The 16,411-nt window shown below is 43.2% G+C and overlaps 1 protein-coding gene across 3 annotated transcripts in view; it reads right to left on the minus strand.

Annotated features, from left to right (window-relative positions):
- UBTD2 (ubiquitin domain containing 2) overlaps positions 1-16,411 on the minus strand; it is a 60,423-nt gene that overhangs the window by 32,934 nt on the left and 11,078 nt on the right. The window contains exon 1 of one of the 3 annotated variants that reach the window (XM_035559794.2): positions 2,950-3,194. The exons of the other annotated variants lie outside the window; for them this stretch is intronic. The gene's annotated coding sequence lies outside the window, so the exon portion shown is untranslated. Of the gene's footprint in view, positions 1-2,949; positions 3,195-16,411 lie in introns of those variants that run through there. 3 annotated transcript variants of the gene reach the window in all.

Consider the following 16,411-nt stretch of genomic DNA (forward strand, 5'->3'; position numbering starts at 1 on the left):
TAAGCAGTATATTATGAAACTGTAGAAACATATGTGGTGAAACACTCGAACGAGGAACTGTTTCCTTATTAAGGCTTAGCAGGCAGAGCATGAAAATTTCAGACAGAATAAACGTGACAACGCAACAAATTTGGGTCAGTGGGCATCTTTTCTTCCATTTTACTTAGGCTAACATCTGTTAGCACGTACACTCAATGGCCGCTAATTTATCCCACAGGGCCCTCTCCTCCTCCCCAAGCATTAATTATGAAAGCGGGTTAAAGGCGCTTCTTGCAGTCCCCGAGCACGGCGGCGGTTGCTGCAGGAGCCCTGTCTGCCGGGTACCCACCAACACAGCACAAGCTGCTCCAGGCCGTTTCTCTCCCGTTCCCACTCCCTGCTCCCATCCTTGCCCAAAACAGCAGCTGAATACACGGCTCTTCACCAGACAGGAATGGCAGAGGAGATCCTAACAGTCCCCAAAAAACTTCCCCCTGGAGATCCAACCCTGCCCACACAGGCAGCGGTGACAATGAACCCAGCGATAGTTTCTCAAGCTGGAAAGAAGGATGGTGGAAGGAAGTGACTCTATAAACACCGCTAAAGCCATTTCTACTCTAACAAGCCACTCATCCCAGTACCGAGCCTTTAAACACAACTTGGCTTCATGAGCTGATATTTAAAAAGGTTTTTAGCGTGTTTACTATTTATTAAAGTGTCTCAAGAATCCCCTAAAAGCTTTAAAAAGCTTTAGGCCCTCCTGAAAAAATGTTAATCTCTTTTAGCTGTGTTGATAGATGGAGCAGAAAGGATACAAAAAGCCACAAGACACGTAAAAAACGTGTAAAATGGCCCATTTTTCACTTCAAGGTTTAGTCACTAGACAGAAACATCACTACACAAACTTCTATGCTCAAAGTTTTGGACTACGTTGAAGGACTTTTTCCTAAAATAAGGTTGATAATGACAGAAAATGCACTGAAACAAACGTTAGCAGTCTGAAAACACTTTGTCAGGTATTTATGACTCCACTTTTCTATTCCTCACTTCTGAAGTTAACGAGAGCTCAAAAGAAAACATTGACTTCATTTAAGACCACGTACATCAGAGGCACTACAGCTTGCAAGATCTGGAAGAGAAGGTAACATCCCCATTAATTTTTCATCTTACATCACTTCAACAGAAGTAACAAATTATTAATATCGTGCTTGAAAATATGAAATACTGTCTTATAAATGCCAAAGAGGTATGTTCTTGCTGAAGCAATATTGAAAGTCACATTTCTCTTGCCAAAAAATAGCAACCATCACCATCTAATGAGATTTATTTAGACGGAAAAATGAAGACCATTAACAGTCTGCTTTTCAAAAAAGGCAAAGATCAGCACATCAGCGACACCTCCAAATAATTCAGGGTGTTCCTGTTCCAGCAGCTCACGGACACCCAGGTGGTGCTGCGTATCCTGAAGCGGAGCTAAGAAGTTGCTGACAAGCTGCAGGGCCTTGCTTAAGAGCAGCCTTTCTCAGGGAGGAACGACCACAGGCCATTCCTGTGGCCTCGCAGATGTTTTCCTTAGGCTGGTCAGAGGCCTTGCTTGCGAAGAGACTACAGATGCTCTTTATCCTCCTGGATGCCCGACCTGAAAGATGCCTCTCGCACTGCTTCTGCTCCCCTCCGGTTCAGTCAGACCCACCTACTGCTGAGCACAAACTCCAAACACCATTTTTAGGACTTGCCAGGGTCCATTTAGGTTAATGACAGCAGAAGCAGCAGCTAAGAAGATAAGAAGCCCTGATAATTACCAGCTGCAAAATGAACTTCCCAGGGCTCAGCATGCAAAGGAAGAAGAAACGCCTGTGTAAGACACAGCAGGGTACAGCAGGGGTCGGGGCAGGAGAAGACAACAGGCTGCAGAAACAGAGGCAGCCTCGCCTGAGCTCTGCGTCCATTCTTCTGCCATTCCTACACACGCAAAATCCAAGCACTGCTCAAGTCTCCTTCCCAGTCAAGAGTCCTTTATAAGACTGTTTCATCCCTCGAAGTCTTCAAGGGACCTAAAAATACTTCCAGACAAGCACGTAGGCTGTTTCTGCCCCATCAGCAGCCGCACATAACGTGCTTTCACTTCCCAGGTAAAGAACAGCCCTGGATCCTGGAGGTAGCCACTCCTGCCTGTCCTGCTAACCTCAGCTCTTGAAAAACTGTGAAGTCTTATTCTTCAGAAAAGACATTTCTCCAGTCCTCAGGCTATTTTTTAACATGAATTGTGAAGGTTTGTTTCCTCTCCCCGCAGCTTCCCGTCAAAGCAGTGGAATCAGTGTTATCTGTGCTTCTTTTGAGTGAGCTTATGCAGATAAATCCAGATATTTAAATCAGTTTCTTCACAGAATGTCAAAAAATGTCTAAGTAGAACTCTTTAAACAGCTGTTGTGTTTGCTATGTCACTATCGCTGCGGATCAGAGCACTGCTGCCTCTTTTTGAGGCAGGCCAGATGAGCAGAAGCAGCTGGTAATGGAAGAGTCTCATAATAAATACCAACATCCAGCTAAAGCATTCCTAATTCCTAGTTTATATACCCATGAACTGTAGCACTCGATAATCAAATTGGATAATATTTCTGCCCCAAGGGGCTGGCTGTCAAATCAAATAATACAAACGCAACAGCCGAATGAGACATCAGGCAACTGACACCCTCCACAGAAGGCTAGGTAGATCTCTGCGTTAGTTGTAAATTCGATTTTCCTGCTTCCCTGTTATTAAACAAAGTGGCAACCCTCTAAGACCACAGGATTTGGTCCATTTTAAGAGTCTGCAGTTACCTCCTCAAACTGAGCTACAACATAACCATCTGGGGAGACATCTCCTTTGCTTTCAGTCATCCTCCCGTCAGCTTCTTTCCTCCCACCCCATTTTTTCAAGCATCTTTCACCTATTCCTTAAACCGAAGCGAGGAATAACATTTGGCTTACGTTAAAATCCATGCAAATGCTCCGCAGCGAATTTCTTCCTTTTCTTTTGAAACAGAAGCATATGCTTGTAGCATAAGAATTTTGCTGCTCTTCTCAGAGAACACATCCAAATTTGGCCAAAGCATGCATTGGAAACATCTCCACGGGCACCTAATCCACCAGGGTGGGGAGGGCTTGGCAGCACAGATCTCAGAAGGAGACTTACGGACCGGTCGCATGCTGACTGGGGGCTGCAGGCCCAACGCTGCTGATCATGCATTTGCAAGCAGTTGTGTAGAGGAGCTGCAAGAACTGGGCCCTGCTGTGCTTTCGCCTCTGCAGACTCATAGCAAGAACGTTGTGCATCAAGAAACAAGCACTGGGAAGACTGGCATGGAGGTCCCTGGACCACGCTGAGCCTGGAGCAGGAGTTTAGAGCAGATATGGGCAAACGTTAGCAGAGAACATCAAAATGTTGAAGTGCCAACAGTATCGGGAGAAGGTGGGAAGATATGATAATTTTCCTTTTTTTCCTTTAAGTATGTAAGAGATGAAAACAACTGTTTAAGTGTTGAGAGATGAACGGTTTTGAATAACTGTGGGGAAAAGTGCAGGAACACCCAAAAGAAGTGCGAAAGAAAGGGCAGAAAATTAACAAAACAGTCTATTTGAATAGGAATGAAGAGACATTTTTCAAGAACTGCTCTCAGTGGAAATGGGAGGTTTGATGACTGCCAGGCTCCACAGGCAGAGGACAGAAACGATACACCATCGAACAAGACAGACCAAGCTTTGCAGAAGCAGAGGCCAGCAAGGAAAGCGTGGCACACAGTTCCCGTTCAGCTTGCTTAAGCTGTAGGCATGCACAGCTTCAACAGGGGAAACGATACCCTCGCGGGGAGAAGCAATTTGAGAAACAGCACAGAGTAATTATTTGAAGACAGTCATGAGAAGCTAGCTGAGTATTATACAAATTGAACTAATCATCAAAAATATTCTTTATAAAATTGCTTTGCGGTTGAGGATTGATTACTAACAAATTACTTTTTGAAGACAAATGAAATGCAAAGTAACAGTTTGCTACCTATAAAGTTCCTTTTAGTAACAGTCCCATGGGCTTCCCTCCCCAAAATCAGTGAATAGCACTCTATCATCAAATGAGTCTCATTTTAAATCGAGTCTCAGTTTAAATCCATGCTGCTCCAATTTCTTCATAAGGTATCTTGTAATTTGGTATCAATATCTAGATAGAATTTATCCCAATCATTTTCTTTGCATCCATCTGTGGCATAATCCTTCCAGAAGCAGAATTACAATAGGGTTTGGAGAAAGGTACAAAGGTAGGTGCAGAAAAGGGTAGGTGCAGAAAAACAGAAACTGAGGAGGGGGAAAGGGGGAAATGCATTGCACCTAAGCAGCAGACAATTTGAATTACATTGTCACATAGGCTCACACAATCTAAACTACATTAAGTAGCACAGGCTTACACGACAATGGGAAAACAGCAGAATCTTATCTGCTCATTGCTAGTTTTCCATATTTTTCTTTAGAATGTTACATTTTTGCAAGGCAAGAACAGTATTTTGGAAAGAAAGTGTCCCTGGGCAGCAGTAAAAGATTTTCAGCCTTACAAATGAAATATTTCACTGAATAATCAAATTTTCGTAACAAGAAGGAACAGCAGGATTTCATAAGAAAACATCTATTAGGACAGCCCTGAGAATATTCAGGGTAGCGTAACACATCCGAGGATGCTGTGGGGCTGAGGGACTGGGAAAGCGTGATCTTACCAGATGTTGTGCACGTACATATATCTATGTAGGTCCATCTATCTTGATGCTTGAAACTAAGTTTCAGGCTTTTTAATGAAGGGAGATTGGGAAATGAATGCCACAAGAAAAACTCCATTTCCCAACAGGAATGAACACAAAAATTACATTTCCTGGTAGAAATTCAAGCTACATATTTGAATAGATGTGTCATAAAACATAAGGTTACAGACAAATCCAAGTTATAAAGGCGTAGGCAAAACAGTCAAAATTAAGCCACGCAAGTAGTAAACCTGTGGTGCAAAGATTTTTAGAGCAGCAAACCTAACAAGGACAAACCTACGCAGAAGAATTAAACCCACCAAGCAACCCCAGGTCTATTTTCCCTTTCTCCTTCCTGAAACGGGGGTGAAGGAAGAGAGAAAAAGGTGGAAAAGGGGAAGAAGCAGTGGAGAACAGGGGATTGATCACTCGAAGCCAGGTCTGCACTCTTCTGTGAGCAGCCTACCAGACACTTCACGGGCTGGTGTTAAGCGATGGGGTCCCCCCGGGGAAGGGGCATCATCCACTGTGGGCACCATCCTGACACCGAGAGCCAGCAGGGCAAACAGCACCATGTCCCCTGATGGCTACTCACCGGTGCCGGGAGCGCGGATGTCGCAGAGCACTGCTCGAAGCGGGAGCAGGGAATACGCCTTCCCTGTTTCTTCAAGTCTCTCCTCAACTCTTACCAAGCACCTTCCTCCAAAACCAGCTAATTGCACAGAAACAACCGTAGTGAGTAAAGCGCAAGTCACACTGGTAATTACAGTCAGCTCTGGACAAGTCACGCACAAGGCACTAAATCTTTGCGGAGTCAATCCAGAGGCTTCACAGCATGAGATACAAAACACATGAAAGGACGAGGGCGTATGAATGTGCTGGACAAAGAAGAAAATTGACTCTAATTACCAGCTATTACACTGTATTTTCCACTGCTCCCATCATTTTCAACAGGAACTGCAGAAGAAATCAAGAGAGCCTGGTATTTCCAAGCAGCTCATCACCTCTCACATTTCAAAGGAACAAGTGGTATTGCAGCAAGAAATAAAAGCTTCAAAGTTGTGAGATCTGCTCCCTGACTGTACACCACATCCAAACGTCCCGTCCTGTCCCACAACGCGCACACAGGCTCCATCCAGATAGCCAAGAGCCTTGCCACTTGCTTCACACTGGGATGGGCTGTGATAAGGTAGGTGGCCTTTCACAGAAACCTGAAACCCATCAGTGTATTTTGTCTAACAGCGGAGAGCCAGCTGGCGAGAGTAAACTTCAGCCTCTGGTCTGTTCATTCAGATTTTATGAGGATGATTTCTCTGCTTCCAAGGCTGTGAGAACAGGATGGCAAACCCTGACATTTACAAACGCTCTGAATAAGCACTGTAGGAGAGAGCAATAATGCAAGAAAAGCCAGTGTGAGGTTCTCTATTGTTATTTGCCTCAACTTTTCATACTGTTTTTCAAAGGAAATTTTTCGCATTGGTCTGCCACCAAAAAGCTCAGCATTATTTCCTAGCATTAGTTCTGTGGCTTCATTATTAGTTTGCAAAAGCTGCAAAGCACATTATAGTTACTCCTGGGCCCTGCCTGCTCAGCTGGCTTCCTGCTAGAAGCACAAGCAGAAAATTATATCAAAACTTTAGTTTAGATATAATGTATCTTCTGACAGATGAAGACGTCTAGGGGAGCAAACACCCCTGCAGAGTCGCCACATCAAATCCTTAGCTCCTCCATCAAGGGAGGACTGCAAATGAAGCCAGAATGCTGCCAGGCAGGGTGATGACCAGGTGATGCCCACCTGGCCCAACTGCACCCCATCAGAGCCATCTCAGAGCCATGAATTCTGCTTCCACAGAAAGTAAGGAGCACGGCAGTGGTGGTACTGACTGCACCGTGCCAGCTTCGGCATCCCAGTGATGCTCTGACAGCGATATGGTGGATGAGCTTCAAGGGACTGCCATTATCAACACAATTACCTTTCAGTGCTGTTTACACTAGAATTTAAACTATTCCTATCTACCAGAGATAGGAATAGCTTTCACGTTTTCAGCTAGATGCAAAACGGGATAAGATTTATCCATCTGCAAACCACAGCATGCAAGCCCCAAGACCTTCAGTGTTTACCCCCTAGAGTGCACAACCAGACTATCTTACTGGATACCTGTAACAACCACCATTAAGAAAGCTGTCAGCAACACGAAAATATTCTATTTGACACAGGCTGCATTACACGATTTAAGACTTGATCACAGCTGAGAGCTTAGCATCAATGCAGCTTCTCACGTGCACCCAAAATCATCATAGTAAGCTGCACGGCGGAGTTGGAAAACGTGGTGATGCAGTGGGAAGCTTGTGCAGAGCCTAACAAAAAAACCCCAAGGCCCTCTGTCTCCCATTAGGAGGAAGAATGGGATTCAGCAACTTCACTTTCAACATACTGAAACCCTTTTGTACCTTCCCCTCCGTTCAAACAGGGGAACTTGAGACACACCAGCTCAAACTGCACAGCGATGGTTCCTCTGGCGGGTCAGCTGCGTGCCCACTGGTGGCGATGACGGGAGCACCAGCCTGCTGCTCAGCCAGCAGCACGGGCTGGTCTCACCTGCCAGCAGGGATTTAACGTACCAACCGATCTAGTGCTTCCAGCTGCAAATGAATGCTGTCCTGGCTCAGAAGCCCCCTTCCCTCCTCAATAATGTACTCCCTCTGACCACTGCATAACAGTCATGTATATGAACTGCTAAGGAAAGATTTAAAGACATTTACCGGAGGCTGACATCTCCCGTCAAAAAAAATAAATTATAATTGAAGTGCTGCAAGCTTTTCTCTGCAAGCTAACAGCCAAAATCTGTGTGCTTCAAGCACGACAGAAGCCGGCGTCTGGCTCAGTGCAGTTTGAACTGAAGCTTTGCTTTTATGGAGGCCTTGGCCACGGAAGCCGTGCAACCAGCACGAGCCTCTGTCATGCAGCCACAGACCGACCACACAAGGTCATCACAAATTCTCTGAATTTGCTAAGTGACAGACAGGGACATCTGCTGTACATCTGGTCTCCATTTGATGCGCCACAAGTACTTCCAATACCAGCACAATTTTCATTTAAGAAAAAAAATTTAAAAAAATATCAAAAGGCAGCCTTATCAGACATCCTGCCAGAGTTACAGAAAAGATTAAGCTAATAATTTTCTTTAAACAATGCAGCCAGCTCCACCCTGATTAGGTGCAGGAGTGCTGAAAGCCAGCAGAGTCCAACAGGCAAACCCTCACCAGCAGAACCACGTACAGGGTGTGCGCACTGACTCTGCAACTTCTAAAGACTTTCTGGGAAACACCGTCGGTGAATTTACTTTGTCACAAAAAGTAAACCCAGGCTTCTTTAAACTTTAAAACCAACCGAGATCCCAGAAACTCATGAGGTCCCCCTAAAGTAAGATCTCCCGGGAGGAGCTGCAGAAGCTAGCACCAATGGAACTGAAGAGTTCAGTTGGAAGGGATCTTCAAGGATCATCTAGTCCAACTGCCCGACTTCTTCGGGTCTAACCAAAAGATAAAAAACATTAACAACATTCATGTTAATAACAATATTAACATATAAAATCATATTAATAACATTCTCGTATCCCATCTCACCAGTGGCAGTTTGCATCAGGCAATGCTGCTCTGAGCCTTCCACCAAAACCTGAAGTGTAACACGGCTTGTTCTGCAGTGTGAGGTATAATGCCCATGACAGGCAACGTTACGTTCCTACGAGAGCTTGCATAAGCATGGCACTGCTGGCCATGCCACATCTGTGCACAGAAGTCACAATCTCCAGAGGGGAACGAACAAGAAAGCCTCCAAGGTAACTGTTTTTCCAATGGCCAGTGATTAAATTAGCTTAGTTACAGGACCTAACACCACGTCTTGAATTTATTCCCGTGTCATAGTCATTGGCAGGGATAGTTTCACATTAGCCAATTAACTAAATGCACTATTACTGTATCTCAGCTACTTAAGCTCATCAGTTAATTAAGAGATCAGTATAAGCTGAAAATAGGAATCTTACCTGACACACATACCAAACATGCATTACCTTAATGATTTAATTTTACAGTTCTGCACTATGTTCCACAAACGCCATTTGGAAAACCAATTGCTCAGTGTAAGGAACAGGCCAGATGCACGAAAGCAAACATTTAAAGATTCTATCAGCAAGCTGTGTTTCTTGCTGCTTTACTAAGCTCTATTTTACAAGGTAGTTTTTCCACGATAAAGTTACTGTTTCAAATTAATTCACAAATTATTTCTTCATCAATTTTTAGATGCTTTCCACTTGCTTCCCATTAACGAGATGTTTTATCTTGGTGTCTAGCTGCAATCTATCACCCATTTTCCCAGGACTCCACCCCAGGAGTTTGGGAGAAGTGCTTCTGCCAGCACCCGCTGGACCAGGCAGGGGCAGACGGCAGTGTGCCGATGTGCAAGAGGGGGATAGGTTGCTCCTGATGCTCCTCAAACGTCAGGCTTCTTTCTACCAGGTCATCTCTCACCCATCTCTTAACACTAGGTGGTAAAATCATCTTTAATAGCTGTCAAATCAGTCCTGCCATACACAGGACTAGCATGAGTGATTTAGAAGCAGAAGTTCCTCAAGTACCCTGCTCGCTGTTTACCCTTCAAGGGCACACGGCGCAAGTCATCACACCTTAACATCACTCAAGACTCCTCCAGAACACAGACCTGGTTTTCTGCCTATCACAAAACCCATCTTTTGGGGTCGTGTGTCCTTTCTGACATGCTTAAAGCCAAAAAAATACAGACTTGCAAGGGTAAGACTTCATTTCTGAGATGGGTTGATTAAAACAAGACAAACCACCCCCCAAAGCCAAACCAAAAACCTCGTATACTTCAACTGCCCAAAAGCACAAAAGGCTCTTCATCCAGAGAAGGTTTCTATGTGCTTCACTAGCAAGAGTCATCCTCCTCCCCTGCTGTCTCTTGCTTCCCGTTAGCAAAAAGCAATTCATCACAACATTAACAAATCAGTATGATCACAGAAGCTAAATGACCACATCACTGAGCCTCCAGGTGCTCCCAAACAGCGAGATACCACAGGAACCAGATCCATTTTAGTTTTCATCCATTTGACTGCGCACACTGAACCCCTGCAGGGCAGGAGTCTCACAGAACAGTGGCTTAATGCCCCAGAGAACAACAAAAACACTTGTTCACTTCTAGTCAGTACTTTCTGGATCCACAAGCCAGTTAATAAGCTTGAAAATTTATTCATAGACATACCAATGCTCACAGCCTAAGCAAACTCCAAATTTTTATTCGACAGCGCGTCGTGTTAAACAAGGGGGGGGCGTCGGGAAAAATGATGATGCAAGTTGGATCTACTGGACAGTCATTTTCCAGATACTCCAGAACCTAAGACTGGAGAAAGCTCAGTAACTGGAAGTCTAGGAATCAGTGTAAAGGCCAAGCGGCATCAAGAGCTTACAGAGCAACATCCAGACTTCTCAGACGAGAGTAATACAAAGCATCAGTAGCTGCCTTGGGATGCTAAAGTCTGCTCCTCCCAATGCCCCCATCAGAGGTTATAATGTACTGCGAAGAATGACTGAAGACAAATTTGGGATCTGCTTGAAAATTAACTGCTGTCAAAAACTCCAATGGGGCCAATCCTACGTTTGATTTTTATCCCAGGGGAAGGATAGGAATTTGCATTAAAACAATGTGTAAGAGCCAGAGAAACTGAAGTGGATGCCGGAATCTGATTAAGTGTCTGGATCAAGTGGTGAAATAAAAGACGTTACTTACAGGAGTTTGAGAGGACCCCAAAAAACAGGACCAGGTTATAGCAATTGACTGACAGCTCTGTTCTCTGGCTGAGGATGCTGGAGATTATGAAACACAGGAAGAAAAAAGCAAAACCCTGAAAGGAAAGCAGTTCAATAAGGGAAGCTCCATAGTAGGATCTCCAGACAGCATGGGGACAGGACAAAAGCCTACTTTCTCTCAAGTTTAAGTGAAGCTGGGTAATTTCCCACTACCACCACCATCCATACACACATCCCAGCCCGTGTCTTGTGGTGTATGCAGTTCCCCTCCTGCGTCACGAGGCAGCACGGTGCCACCAGGACTCCTGTAGACTGCTACTCTATGCTGACAGGGTGGCATCCGTCCTCTTGCCTCTCATTTCCATGGATATGTAAACATGCAGGTCATGGAAGAAAGGTTAAAGCATGCCAGGAGTTGAGTTTTTGCTGCTGAAAACAAATTTTAACCCTAATCTCCAAAGTAGAAGATTTTAGGGAAAAAAAAAAGTGTTACACAGCATCAGAGGGTTCAGCCCACAGGTTCAACAAAGCTCCCATTTGTTTGCCAGTACTTAGAGGAAGGGAAACAAATCACACCCAAGAACTAAAAAATAAATCTTTCAGCTAACTATTCTTCTGCAATCAGACTAAGGGCTTACTTTCCATACCGTTTTACCATGTAATTAATAAGTTTAATGATAATAATTGCATCATTAATTAGCACAATTACCTTTGAGTAATCCCTATTTTGGTGATAAATGCAGAGAATTTTGTGCACTGCTCGCGTATAATGCAAGATGACAAGAACCAATAGCATACACGGTTAATGTGAACAAACTGCACTCAAAGGTTTGGCGAGGTGATTTTCTTTAAGCAAAGGACAAGACGGGCATATTCTACAAGTTTAGTTACTTCTCAGTGTTGTTCAGATTAATACTAATGGAATTTATGGGACTGGGCGGGTGTCAAAAAGTCCTTCAAGAACTTTCTTAGCAGGTGATGCTTCGTAACAGCTCAACATGGGGAGGTTTTGTTAACTGGCATCTGCAAGCAGGACTTCTCTAAAATGGCACAATTACACTATTTACTAAAAATGCTCAAGCTTTTCTACTTCAAGAGCCCAAGCTGTCCTTTGAAAAACAATGTCTATATTACACATGTAAGACCCTTAGACAAAGGATTCCTACTTCTCAAGTATACTTTTTGTTAAGAAAACCATATTTAACTTAGAGTCAGAGACAATTTATAATACATTAGGATACTTAGTATGCTGCTTTGATAATTAGGAATCTATCACCCATCTTCTGAACCTAAAATGGAAAGTGTACGCAAATATGTACAGGTTGCAACAAAGGCTTGTGTCTCTCATACATCCAGGCAAAAAAAACAACAACAAAAAAACATCTCTTAAATCAGAGCACTTGCATAAAGTAGCCTTAAAATTACATTCATTCAAGGCTACGTTAGGTCCCTCTGGATCTACTTAGAAAAAAAAGGAGGCATATTATAGCCTATGGTGGGGGATTACTGATGCAATCCAACCTTAAGCATTTAACTGCGGGTGTTGAAATCAGGAGCATAACCTTCTGCCTTAGCACAGTCAGCAAACCCCGGCAGCCTCCTCGGCACATGGCTCAGCTCCTGCTGCGAACCTCCTGCGGGAGCCCGCTGCTCTCCCTGTGATGGAGGGACCGAGGAGCAGGCCAAGGAAACTACCCTCTCCGTTTAAATTGCTTGAATTAAGATAGATTAGAGTAGCCAGAGCCCTTCCACCTTTAGCAAATTAATTTGATCTCCTCCAAAAGTCCCTGAGCGCACAGGTCTTTAGCTCTATTAATGGACTGTGCGATGCTCGCTCTGTAACAAAGGGCAGCCTTTCCAACAGGCACAACAGCACTTCACTTAAGTAGCTTCTCTTCCTTTTAAAGGAAGGGGTGACTGTGTAATGTGATTTGATTTAAAATGCATTTAATTCTCAACAACTCAGAGCAAGCTAAAAACTCGCAGTGCAATGATTATGTTGGCAAAGGTAGCAGCCGCTATGTTCCCAGGCACAGCTGAAACAGACCTTGAACATGGGCTACCCTTGTCTTTTTTTTTTAAAATCTGTTCACTATGACACTCAAGGCAGCTTACTTTTCTCGTTCTACCATCTATTCATAGGCAGAAATGGTATCGTTTGTCAGGAAACATGCACCTTCCTTTCCTTGTCCTCTAATTTAAGTAGCAAGTGTCGTAACAGCAGGTTAAACTAAGTGCACGTCGATTCTGAACTTGAGAGTTAAGCTCCTGTAGGTTAAGCTCCTGTAGGAAAAGTCTGGTCCTAAAGTTAAGGCAGAGCTCATCATTATTAGACAGACCCTTTTCTCATCCCTTCTCCCCCTTACGTTATGAGAAAACACTTAGCTTCAAATGTAAGAATGAGAAATTTTGGCACGTAATGAGTATGAGAGCATCAGCAAAAAGATTTTTATTTCAGCCACTTAAATATAACAGCCCAGATCTCTCACGGGTTTCGTACATTTGTTGCAGAGGTACAACTATTTTATTTAGGTGTAGCGACTGCTGAACGCACTGAACAAAATGCTGGTTGATGGTTCCAACAGAAAAAGGAAGAATTCCCCAAAACAACTGGCTGCAAGCGCATTTGTGATCCGCCCAGCCTGCTGTAGTAATTGCTGTGCTCTACCGAGCAAACTATGCACACCAAGTGCTGCTCCTGCAGCTCTGAGCAAGGGCGCCTTGAATCCAGGAGCGCTTTTTGGACGGGACCCGTCAGAGCTGGGGGCTCCAGTGCTGCCTGCCTTACAGTAGAAATCGCATTGTAAACGTGAAAGAAAACCATTCAGATCCCCCAGTGAACAGCACGAATTCGCAAAGAAGTATGTAAGTTTTCCTGCTTTCAAAAGCCTGTATCACAACTAAGAATCGAAAACGTACGGCCAGGACTGGAACCCATCAATCCGGCCCTGTTATCACAGGCAACCTGCAGGCAGCGATTTTTCCAACAGCAATTTCTCTCTCTGCTTTTTAAGCTCTATCTTTGGTTCACAGAACTACGGCCAGCGTTCAGTACCCGCCCTACTCCAGCGACGTTTAGGCACTACTAGCAACAGAGGCTATTAAAAATAACCAAAAACGCAGCAAGAAACAAGAGATTCCTTTGCTGTGAGAAGAGCGATCTTTGCTGGGGTATGTCCAAGATGAGCGAATGCAAAATATTTTGAAACGGGTGGAAAAAATCACCTAGAGAGAATAACCCGCTTTTCATGTTCATTTCATGCTACACCTGAAAGATTGATTTCCCATATTCTGAACCAACTTCTATTTTTATGACCGAGCTGTAATTCCCCTCCCCAGATCACAGCATTTTCCTCTCGGCTACCACAGAATAGCTTGTGCCTTCTGATTCATTTGGTATGAACTTGGTAAAAAAAAAAAAAAAAAAAAAGACACATTTCTAGCTAATACTGTTCCTTTTTCAAAAGGCCTATTCCCAGATAGCGAATATTTGCCAAGATTAAATTTTCTAAGCACCTATACTGAACATGCCTTGATGTCACACACCTCCTCTTCCCTTCTAAGCCCCTACTCTTCAGATAGTTGTAAAAATAATGAAAAACATTTAATTTAGACTGAGTCAGGCAAAGCTATTTTTAGTCTCATTTTCAAGGCAAGGATCTCTTATATCTTCCTGTAGTCCTTAGAAGCAATACAAAATATTCACTGCCCCAAACCATTCAATGAATTATCTTAAGATACATTTTGTGGAGTCAAAACAGCTTTGGCAGGAGTTGGATTTTTAGTGAGGTCCTTTGCAGCTTTTTTTTTTTTTTTAAAAAAAAAGAATCAGGTGCAGATGGAGACAGGTACAGAAAATGGCCCCCACTTACAGAAAACTGTAGAAGAAAATGTGCCATACTGCCAAAGCTTATGCTTTCATCTCCTACTGCAAGAAATGGATTTCAGACAAACTGAAAAGAAAAAAAAATCCCTGTTCAGAAGAAAATGAAGACAGAATCCCTTCATATCCAGCAGAAATATACATAGCTTCAGCATTCAGAATCAGCACAGAAAGGTGGACCGCCCTGCTCCCTTCCCTGCTTCCCTAAATCATTAACTAAAAATGCAAGAGAAATCCAGATTACTATTTTTTTAAACAAACGTAAAATTTACCAAAAAAGTTTTTCTTTTTTCTCTTCCTCAAGATGAAAGCCTACCTAATATTTGACAATATTATTAGATTATGGTAAATCCATCTGGTTTCTAAACATGTATATAAACAAAAGCTGAAAAACAGCAACAAAGCAATTTTTGGCATTTACATTACCAGTAACTGGAACAGCAGGATCGGATCCAAACTGTCCCAAGCTTTCAATCCAAACTGTCATCCCAAGGAAACAACTGCAGCACGCATGTTTTCAGCGGTCACGCTGCTTGGAAAAGCTAGTCCCAGAACATTTAAAGACTCAGTTAATCAATGCCAAGTGCATTTCCAAAGAGCAGATAATAATGTAATATCAGCCACAAAGGGAAGGAAAGAAAAAAAAGGAATGTGCATAATCTGAAAGTTTTGACCTGTGTAAAAGCTAAAGATGAGCATGAGAAAAATGCACCAGGAAACATTTGTGTCTACACAGCATTCACCAGAGCTATCCTAGCTGAGAACAGCCCATTCATGTGGGCTTATTTTTTTTTTTTAGCCAACACTGACTTTCATACATAATAATCTGCACTAAAATATCTTGTTAGAAAATACTTGCTTTCTGAGAAACTGTGTGCTTTATTTCTTAGCTTTAAATATGAACAAGTGAATCTGCACTGGAACGTGTCCAAATCAGAACAAGAAAAGAAGTGGTGCAGATACCCAAATCCGACTTGCAAGGCAAGAGTTCCTCCAGTTGGAAAAAAAAATCCTCATATTAATTTATGATAATGAAAGACGACGTGAAGGAAGGAAGGGTCTCTGCACTAAGCAGTTAGAAGCAGACTTTATCAATGGAAGATGAATTCAGCTTGGAAATTTGGCAGGAAGAGCAATCAGATAGTGACAGCATACTTGAGTAGGCAAACCTGGAAAGAGTTTAAGAGAAGATTAGTTCGGCTGGTACTGGGAATATTCTGCTTGACGCTGCACTGAACTAGAAAATACAGATGCCTCTGCCAGCACTGCTATCTTGGACTTTGTACAGCCTCATATAAATATGAAACGTCATTGCTAAAAAATGCCACAAAAGAACTCTCATTAACAGGTTTAATTATCAAATAGCAGCTTTCACAGTGTCTCTCCCCATGTAGTTTGCCAAGAGACATTAACAAGGTGGGACACTTGCAGGAACCGAAACACTTCCTCCCCCACCTTCAACTATCTATAACATTTTCCTAACTAATGTGGAGCTTAATGCAAATTATTAACTCTTGGTAATAAGTTTCCACCACAAAAAGATAAGATGCTAATGTTGTTTCTTCCACAGCTGTGCAGCATGCCATTTCCCCCCTGCCCCCTGAATATAATCGACAGAAAGAGAATGTAACTGGAGTGAAAGAGTTGCACTCGCATTCCTAAAACATAGTGAAACACCTCACTTCTTCAGGATGGATAAAGCCAGAAAAGCGAGATTGCATAAGTGAACAGTTAAACTTGTTTGTTTTCAGATCCAGTATTTTGAGGAAGTTGTGGTAAGTACTGTTTTAACTATGTTTACATATAAATTATTGAGGAAAAGTTGTTCCCTGAGAACTGATCACGAGTGATCACATCCTGGGGCTGATGAAGGAAATGGGGAGAGTGAAAGAGGCCACCCACTGTGCCCATGCCATCACCACTCCTACACATTAGCTAGCCCCCAGCAATGGGGTGGGCACAAGGGTGG

The sequence above is a fragment of the Cygnus atratus genome, chromosome 14, assembly GCF_013377495.2.
Source record: "Cygnus atratus isolate AKBS03 ecotype Queensland, Australia chromosome 14, CAtr_DNAZoo_HiC_assembly, whole genome shotgun sequence".
Classification (NCBI taxonomy): Eukaryota; Metazoa; Chordata; class Aves; order Anseriformes; family Anatidae; genus Cygnus; species Cygnus atratus.